Genomic DNA, 9,750 nt, shown 5'->3' on the forward strand with positions numbered 1-9,750 from the left:
GTTGAGCAAAACATATAATAAAATTAAACAATATTTAGGGGGAAAATAACTTTAATGCCACTAATATTAATACTAAAATAGTACTTTTTAAAAAACAATCATATTTAAAATGCAGGTAAATGTCAGGCTGCTTGTATCATGTTACAAACATTTAAGGGGAGCAATTTTGTAATGTATTTAGCACTGTATGATGTCTTCACATTTGAAGCATTGCCTTGAACGTCTGGTGAATTCTCTTAGCGGAATTAAATGGTGAAATGAGACAGTATTAGGATCCAGATGACCTCTGCTGCAACTGTTGCAGGTAAACTGGCAGGGAAGCTTTTAACTCCATTGAAAAACCTTTTTGTACATTCAATTGTACAGTTTTTTAATTTTTAATGATGGATGTAAGTGTACTCCAAGGGATATTTGTTCTTATGTCCATCTTCTGATTTCTGCTTTTCAATAATCTTTTCACAGTCCACTAGAATGTTTTTACTGTATGTTGTAGTGTAGTTTTCTGGGCATCATACAGATTCACCAGTAACTGGACCTTCCAGATACAGGTGTATTTACAGTATACTACACTACTCTAAACGCATTTACTGCGCTCAGGTGATTTTGGAAACCAGCTGGCTGCATCAGTAATGATTTAGGTGAGTTACATGAAAGGGAATGAATCTTAATGAATCTTTATTTACCGTTTTAAATTATTGCAAAATTTAGATGACTGCGGACAGATCCTCAAAGATAATACATTAAAGACGATGCGCATGAGTGTGTCATGTTTTTTCATCATCAAATTATAAAACCGAAGTAAACATCCAAATACATGATGTACATGTATTGCTTGGGGATTTGTTGGGCTTCTGTATAATTCTTTAAGGTTTTGACCTTACAGTGTAAAGTGCCTTAAGATGACTGTTGTGATTTTGCACTGTATAAATAAACTGAAAAACAGCTTCAATCTTATTAGTTTGAAGATGTTTTTCATTATGACATTTTTGTGTTGCAAATATAAAAAAGTGGTTTTGTTGCCTTCTCCCCTGTATTATGGTTATTGCGCCTATTCCAGCTGTCACTGGGTAAAAGGTGGGGTTACACCCTGGGAAGCTCTCCAGTGTGTCTCAGGGCCAACACAGACACAGACAGACAGACAACCATTCACACTCACAATTACTCCTACAGGCGATTTAGAGTCACCGCTATCCCAACATGCATGACTTTGCATGCATGATGGGAGGAATTTTTGATGATGGTAACTTCTCTCAGCATTGAGGATTAGATTTAAACAGCTGTACAGTAGTCGTACAGATAAAATAATCTCAACTGTTACATTTAGATTTTCAGGATAAGATATGGATTGATATCTTTGTTGTGATAAGGATGTTCTTTGTGGTAAATAACACAAATAATTACAGACTGATGGACTACTTAACTTTCTCACTTCTCATTATTATGAAATTATGATAAAAAGTAGTGCTAATATTAGTGGTATTATAGTTTTTTTCTTAAATATTAGTTTATTCATTTATTTATTTATTATCTATCTCACTGCTAAAGTATTCATAGTATATGTTATGCTAAGCTTTATTATTATTAGGTTTTTTGGCGCCTAACTACTTCGGCATACTTTCAGCTAGAAACACTGTTCAAACTTCAAAACATTCATTGTATAAAGGGCATTATTGTATGTATATGGCTTTTTAAATATCTTTTATACTTAAATTATAAAGATTTAAGTATAAAGTATTTATACTTTTCAATACTATTGCTTTGATGATGTCATCAATGACATAATTCATAATCATAATCAGCTATTTCAGCAAAAGCAAAACTCTCCAAACATCCATCTTCCATATGTTATTTGGCATCTAACCACTTTGCCGTACTTTCAGCTAGAAACACCATTTCAAATTAAAAACTTACAGCTTAGAAAAGGGCCGTCGTCTGTATCGAGCTTTTTAATATCTTTTTTATTTTTTACAATTATTGCTTTGATGACATCAATGTCATGAAGTTTGCCTAACCTTTCGGGGCCAAAGTATTCACTGCATTTTCTTTTTGGAAACGCTTCTTCTGGTCTTGTATTGCTGTCAATTGCTCAATTATTGTTACTTTAAATCATCTATAAAGCACTTTATGTTGCATTATCTATATGAAAAAAAGCTATATAAATACAATTTTAATTGACTGATTGACCCCTGGCAGTTTTTCTACACAGTCCCTATAATAATTTGACCAAAATAGTAAGTTACTATAAGTTGACCATCTACACATCAGAAACAGGCCTACTGATATTTTCAAATCCATTTTGGTGGGTCAAGATATTGAAAATGTTTTATTTACATTTTATTTAAAAACATATTACCCAGCCATTCATTCGTTCTGTACCTCATCATACATCAATTTTCAGTTTTGATTTAAGACGCGTGCAGATATTCTAAGACGTTCTGTTGCCATAGTGACAGTTATATCACACATATCAAAGCCACATTCTGATGTTTTTCCGTTCTCAGCTCTGAACACAGCTTAGTGGAAACGTTTATAATTTCCCATGAAAAGATAGCGACAGACCTCAGACTATCTGATTGATGACACGATTGAGCAGAAAACAATGAGCACAATAAGGACAGATGTCTCTACCATACTATCCAAACCCACTGTTGTCATTGAGACCATCGGTTTTAGGGGGCAGCACCACGGCATCTGACTCTATACAAATAATGGAGTTAAAACTATATCAAATATCCTGCTGTATCAGAGCCCAACACAGGAAGTACCTACACATGTACTATAGTGCCAGTGATGAAGTTCAGGACATGATTTGGGAGCCATATCCTCCTGCTTACTTCATCAAAGCAAGAAAGCAACAGTTCTACAAGCCCGTAGATCATGTCATAACAGGTGGTTTGTTACCCTGTAGAAACTTTCAGCCAGCAGCTGCACTAATTAACATGAGAGGCTTTGCATCAAACAGCTCATCCACCTGTGGGCACACATCTGTAACTACTGATCAGGTGGAGGGAATGGACTGGCAGTCCTATTCCATCAAAATACCAAATCACTAATTCAGACATCTAAGAAGTTCAGATCAATTTCTGCTGGAGGTTTTTCCTGTAAGGTTTTTGTATAAGGACCCAAGCTGGGAGGAGATAAAATAGTTAACAGGGTTTATTTTCATGAAAGTATGAAATTGAAGCTCCATCATAGCTGGCTCCCGCCCGGCACCAGCCTGCGGTCCAACCCCAGAAGGGTTCAGCCATTGACAACATATACATGCACACACACACACACACACTATATATACATGTGTGTAAATATATGTAAAATACACTTGTGTGTGTGTATATATACATACATACATACATACATACATACATACATACATACATACACACACATATATGTATATATACACACACACATGTACACATGTATGTATATAAATATACACATTAGTCATTATCAGAGTTGATAATGACTAGTGAAGCTGGTGGAATGACTTATGGAATGGGAAATGAAGCAGGAATTGAAAAAAAAAGTCCAGGAAATTCATCATGACACAACCCCCTTTAGGGCAGAATTCCAGATGTCCCTTAAAAGTACAATCTCCTGAGTCATACTGAGCAGGGTGGTTGGAGGGGATCTGGAGGAGGAATAGGGGAGGTGGAGGGCTCAGGTGAGTAGATGGCAGGAGGCAGATAGTTCAGGTGAGTAAGCCAGGGAGGGGAGCAGAAAATGCTCGGCGGATGGCCCGAGTGCAGGAGCCAGGGGACCCACAGAAAATCAGGAAAAGCAGCTGGGATCGGCATTGTATGTGGAACCCCTCCGGAGGCCACCACCACCTGCCGAACCCCTCTGGTGGCTGAGCCCCTCCGTGGCACCACCTAAATCCGGAGCATGACCAGTAGTAGGACGAGGAGAGGCATTGACCATCTCGAGGACAGGTGTGGTGCGAGCTGACTCAGGGACTGGACAGGTGTCAGCAGGAACCGGACCGGCCTCGGCAGACTTACGAATAAGAACAGACATAGACGAGATATTGGCTGGGCTAGAAGCAGGAACAAGAAGGCTATTGGCCAACCCAGGAACAGAAACAGGCAGTGCATCAGCCAACTCAGACACTGCTGAGATGACAACCAATTCCGAAGTAGTCCGAGGGAAAAAAAAACAGTTGCATGACGGCTGTGCCAGAGAAAGTAGCAGATAAGGTGCCGCACAACTCAGGAGCTGGGAGAGTGCTAGTCATCCCAGGGGCAGAATCAAAAAGGGCATTAACCAACTTTGGAACCGGTGTGATGCTGGTTGACCTAAAAGCAGGAACAGAAAACAACCAAACATTGGTGTCGGCCAACTCAAAGACAGGACCAGGAACAGGCAGGGCATCGGCTGACCCAGGAACAGGAGGTGGTGGAGTGTTAAACTACCCAAGGACAGGCTTCAGAGAAGGTAAGTGGACGGCTCAGGAACAGGCAGATGGGTTGGTGGATCAGGGACAGGCTCAGAAAGGTAACCGTCCAACAGTAACAGGAGCAGTTAGGATATCAGCCCACTCAAAGACTAATTCATGGTCAGTCAGTTTGTCGTCTGACTCAGGAACAGAAAAGACCATTTCCGGGTCAGGAACAGGTGTGCAGGTGGCTGGCTTAATGGCAGGCAGGACTGCTGTTGACCCAGGAACTGAAACAGCAATAAAGGGAGCAACGACCAAGCTGGTGTTGGCCAAACAGGAAAGAGGTGCAGGAGCAGATGGAGCATTGGCCAACTCAGCAAAAGACTTGGGGCTGACGGTCGACTCAGTGAATGACGGGGTGTCAGCCGATTCGGGAGCAGTGAGAGGCAGCAATTCACAAAAAGGTGCTTGGTCTGCCAGAACAAAACTTGTAGACAGGTATTAACAGGGTTATGTAGGTAAGTATTAATGAGATGAGCATCTTGGTGCAATTCATAAACCCAGTGCAATTGAACATTTTCTGCTCTTGGAAAATCATCTGCTGACATCTAAGGACGGAGGGAGGATTTCATTTTTTAAAAGTGCACTGCTTCAAGTAAAACATAGAAGAACATTTTACACTACAGTGGGACTGATCTGAGCACTAGATATTTACAGCTAACCAACAAAAGAAGCATAGGTGGAAGGGTGGGGGTCCATCTACCTTAATAGTATAATATATTCTTTCATTCCTTTCAGCTGTTTCCTTTCAGGGGTCACCACAATTAATCCTCTGCCTGAGGTAAAAAAAAAATTATGCTAACATTAGTGAATGTCCTGGGCGTGTGTGTTTGTGTTATGTTATAATTATACAGCTACATATTGATCAATGGTTTGCTTATTATTCAAAACATTAAAGTAACAAAGATTGTAAAGTCAACAGTTGGTGTGGAAATTGCAAAGTACCTGTCTGCAGAGATCACAGCCAGTGATGAGACAAGAAGGCGAAAGAGTCACACACACAGTGAGTACTACAAATTATGTGGCTGGAACTCAGGTCGTGAGGCAGTCGTCCACGGACCACAGGATCAATGGTTCAATTCCTGGACCCTCCTGGCCACGTGTCGAAGTGTCCTTGGGCAAGACACTGAACCCCAACTATCTCTGGATGGTTCAGGTGAGCTCTTTGCATGGCAGCCACAGCCATCGTTGTGCGAGCTTGTGTGAATGAGAAGCAACACTGTAAAGCACTTTGGATAGAAGCGCAATATAATTGGCCATTTACCATTTACACACACACACACACACAAAATGGATGTTGACATTGCTCTATTGCTGTTGTGTAATTTTCTTTTAAAATGTTCAAAATGTTTTAAAAATGTGAAAAAGTTTAAAGGTGAAAAATAAAACTATTTCACACATTAAATCATTCTCGTGTGGAGAAAATATATTACAAAAGATTATATTTAACCAAAACGACAGAAGCAGCATAAAAGTATCTCCCTGTACTCCTGTCTACTCTCTTCAGTCCTCTCAGTGTCCCACTTCTTCTTAGCTAACCTCTTTCCCTGTATACACTCCTGAACTTCTTTGTTCCACAACCAAATCTACTTTCCACTTCCCTCTTTCCAGATGACACACCGAGTACCCTCCTACCTGTCTCCCTCACATTAGGTGTAGTTTTCCAACTTCCACCACATCATCCTCTGCTCTGCCGTTGTCCTCTGCGTCTTCCTCACCACCAGCATCATTTTACACACCACCATCCTGTGTTGTCTGGCTACACTCTCCCCTACCAACACTTTACAGTCACTGATCTCTTTCAGATTAGAACATGGACACAGGATGTAGTCCACCTGAGTGCTTCTAACTCCGCTTATATACGTCAAACTTCAGTATGTTCCTGCCTCTTCTGGGAGAACCAGAAGACCAAACCTACCCATCACATTTTCATCACTTCTGTTCCCTTCACCTACATGCCCATTGAAATCTGCACCAATCACCACTCTTTCACCTCTGGGGATGCTCTTCATCACTTCATCTAACTCACTCCAGAATTTCTCCTTCTCTTCTAACTCACTTCCTACCTGTGGGGCATAACCACTCACAACATTGAACATCACCCCTTCAACTTCCAGCTTCAGACTCATCAACCTGTCTGATACTCTTTTCACCTCTAGAACATTCTTCACAAACTCCTCTTTCAATATAACTCCTACTCTATTTCTCCTCCCATTCACACCATGGTAAAACAACATGAACCCTGCTCCTAAGCTTCAAGCCAACTTGCTACCTTTCAACCTGGACACACAGTATATCCACCTTCCTTCTCTTCATCAAGTCAACCATTTCTCTAGCCTTCCTTGTCATAGTCTCAACATTCAGTCCTACATTATTGGCTTTCATCTTCTCTTTCTTTAACCTACAGTGGGCCAAATTCCACCAGCATCCTGAAGGTCAACAGAACCGGTAGTGGTCGTTCTTAACAGGGGCAGCGACCAATTCGGTATGTAAGTCATGATTCACACGATTGATTTGGCATGTGTTTTAAATCCTTCTTGAAACAACCCTCTGCATTTATCCAAAGTTGATACTGACAAAAGAAGACACTGGATAAGAGCATTATATTGTGGTATAGTGTAGTATTGTTACAATAGTAATGCACGTTCATTAATTTTAGGATGGGGGGGGGGGGGGGGGGCAAGACGATGTGACCAAAGGAGAAAGTCATGTATGATAGAAGTTTAGTACACTAAAGTTATACAAGTAACAGTTACTTGAATGTTTTAAGGCAATAAGTTTACAATAAGTAAATAAGACTGCTGTTAAAATGAGTGCAACTCAGGCATTTAGTGAGTTAGGAAATATCACGTTAGATGGCCCAACTTAAACTTAAAGTTGGCCTGCACACTGCTCCCACGACTACGGGAGACACGAACTGCTGCCCTCCATCTCCACCAAGTTGTCACCCTAAAATGGGCTGACCCCCTGGAGCCCTACCTTGCCCAGGTGGATTTGGCCGCTCTCCACAGGAGATGGATGCAAATAGATGGCCACTCTCCTGACTCTTGCCCTGCAGGGCCCTGCCTTTCAAGTGCTTGCCAACATGCTCCCAGAAGATCGTTGGGAGCTCCGAGTCATCACCGTCGCACACAACCCACACTTCGGAAGAGGTAGCCAGCCGCTACAAATGAGACGGAGAGAGTTTGGGGGCCTTCACCGCTGACGTGCAGCAATGAGGGACCCCTCATCCTGCTCCCAATCACCCCTCCAAGTAGATGGGACTGTACTTAGACAATGTCATCATGGGGTGGCTTGCTTACATTAAAGTTGACTGCATTTTTGCTTTGGCCAACTGGGGGGCATGTGTTACCTTACGGGGTTACGCCATCTGTCTCAGTACAAAGACCACACCCCTCAGGTCAGGCCAGAGTGCCACTGGGGGGTCCCTGAGATGCCCTGCGACCTGCACAGCCAAGACCACCGCTCCCCAGCTCGGATACTCGACAGCTCCTCTCCAGCCCAGGTCGGACAGGAGAGGTGACAGAGATGCACCACCAGCGCACCTCTACGGCTGCTCCCTCCAATGACTAACCAAGAAGGGCCGGCAGCTTTCCAACGGCTGAAGATGTCCCTCGCAGATGCTCCTGTCCTGGTGTACTCCGAGCCCCTGCAGCCCTTTATTATGGACACAGATGCCAGTGGGATGGCAGTCGGAGCAGTACTCTTCCAGGAAGGAAAGACAGGAAAACGAGTGGTGGCCTACTACAGCTGCAGCCTGAGTCACCCAGAATGCAACCACTGCATCACTAGGCAAGAACTGCTGGCAGTGATCCTGACTGTACGGTAATTCAGTCCCTACCTTCTCAGCACCAGATTCACCTTGAGGACCAACCACGCCTCTGTCACCTGGCTGGTCCACTTCATGCAGCCCGAGGGCCAGGTGGCAAGGTTGCTGGAGATCGTTCATATGACTACGAGATCCAGCACCAGCTGGGACAACAGCATGGCTATTCTGACTCACTCTCCCGACATCCCTGCTTTCCGGTTGAGTGCCATTTCTTTCGCCGCCAGGAAGAACTGGAGTTGGGGCCATCATCATCAGTGGCTCAGCCAGGTGTCACTATCGGAGAGGGCCAGCCTTTCAGCAGAGACCAACCGCAGCAGCATCAAGAGGCAGACCCTGTACTGGCTGAAGTGAGGAGCTGGCTGTAGACTGGGCAACAACCAGACTTGCCAGCCATTTCAGCCAAAGAGCCAGAATGGGGCAGCCTGGAGCTCTGCGACACTGTCCTCCTACTGGCCGAGCTGATGTCAGGATGCCTTCACAGAGCTCTAATCCACTGTTGTGATGAGTGCATGGCGCAGAAAGGACCCAATTAATGCTCATAAGGGTCACTGAAACAGTACCCGGTCAGGGAACCCATTGAGAGGGTCCTGGGCCCTTTTCCCGCTACCACGGCTGGCAAACACTACATCCGCCAACGACATTGATTACTTCACAAAGTGGCCTGACGCATATACAGTCGAGCCACTGTACCCCGACCGCACTTATGTTTGGGAAGGAGCTCTAAACAGCAGTGGCCACCCCCAGAGCCTGAGATTGGAGGTGGCCGAGAGATGGACTACCTCAGGCGGCTTAAGAAGCACCTTAGTGTGGTCCATCAGCTGGCTCGAGGGTCTTGGGTGGATCCGGGGATCTGACAGAAGCAATCATATGAAGGCTGGTGCCATGGACATAAGGGACAAGGCTGGGTGTACTGTCCCGTGAGAAATCGGGGGCTCTACACACCTTAAAATTAATATTTACTCAAAGCACCTTTTCATGATTTAATGACAGCACTCAGTCTTCTGGGAGTCTATCAACATGGCACAACTTACCTTAGGGCCATTCAGGTGAAAATCTTGAAAATTCACAGATTTTTGGAAGTGTTCAAAATTTCCTCCACTTTAATTAAAACCCCAGTTCCTGCTGAAGAAAACCAGCCTCAAAGCATAAAGCTACCACCAGCACGCTTCACTGTGGGTATGCCATTTTGGGTATTCTTAAGTTAATGCAAAAGACATTTTGCCACAAGCTTTTGTCAGACTTGATGTTTCTCATACAAAAATGCAACATGTAGCTAAGCTTGTATGTTTTTTGTTGTTGTTCTTCTTGTAAGAAAAGGCTTCCATCTTGCCACCGTACCCTGTGGGAGATTGAGCCGGAATGCTGCCAAGAGGCCTACAGCAACAACGAAGGACCTGCAGGAATTTATGGCAAGTACTGGTTGTGTTTTACATATGACAATGGTTTTCTTCTACTTTTTGCATCAGTTTTGCAGGGCTATCCA

The sequence above is a fragment of the Channa argus genome, chromosome 6 (assembly GCF_033026475.1).
Source record: "Channa argus isolate prfri chromosome 6, Channa argus male v1.0, whole genome shotgun sequence".
Taxonomy (NCBI): Eukaryota; Metazoa; Chordata; class Actinopteri; order Anabantiformes; family Channidae; genus Channa; species Channa argus.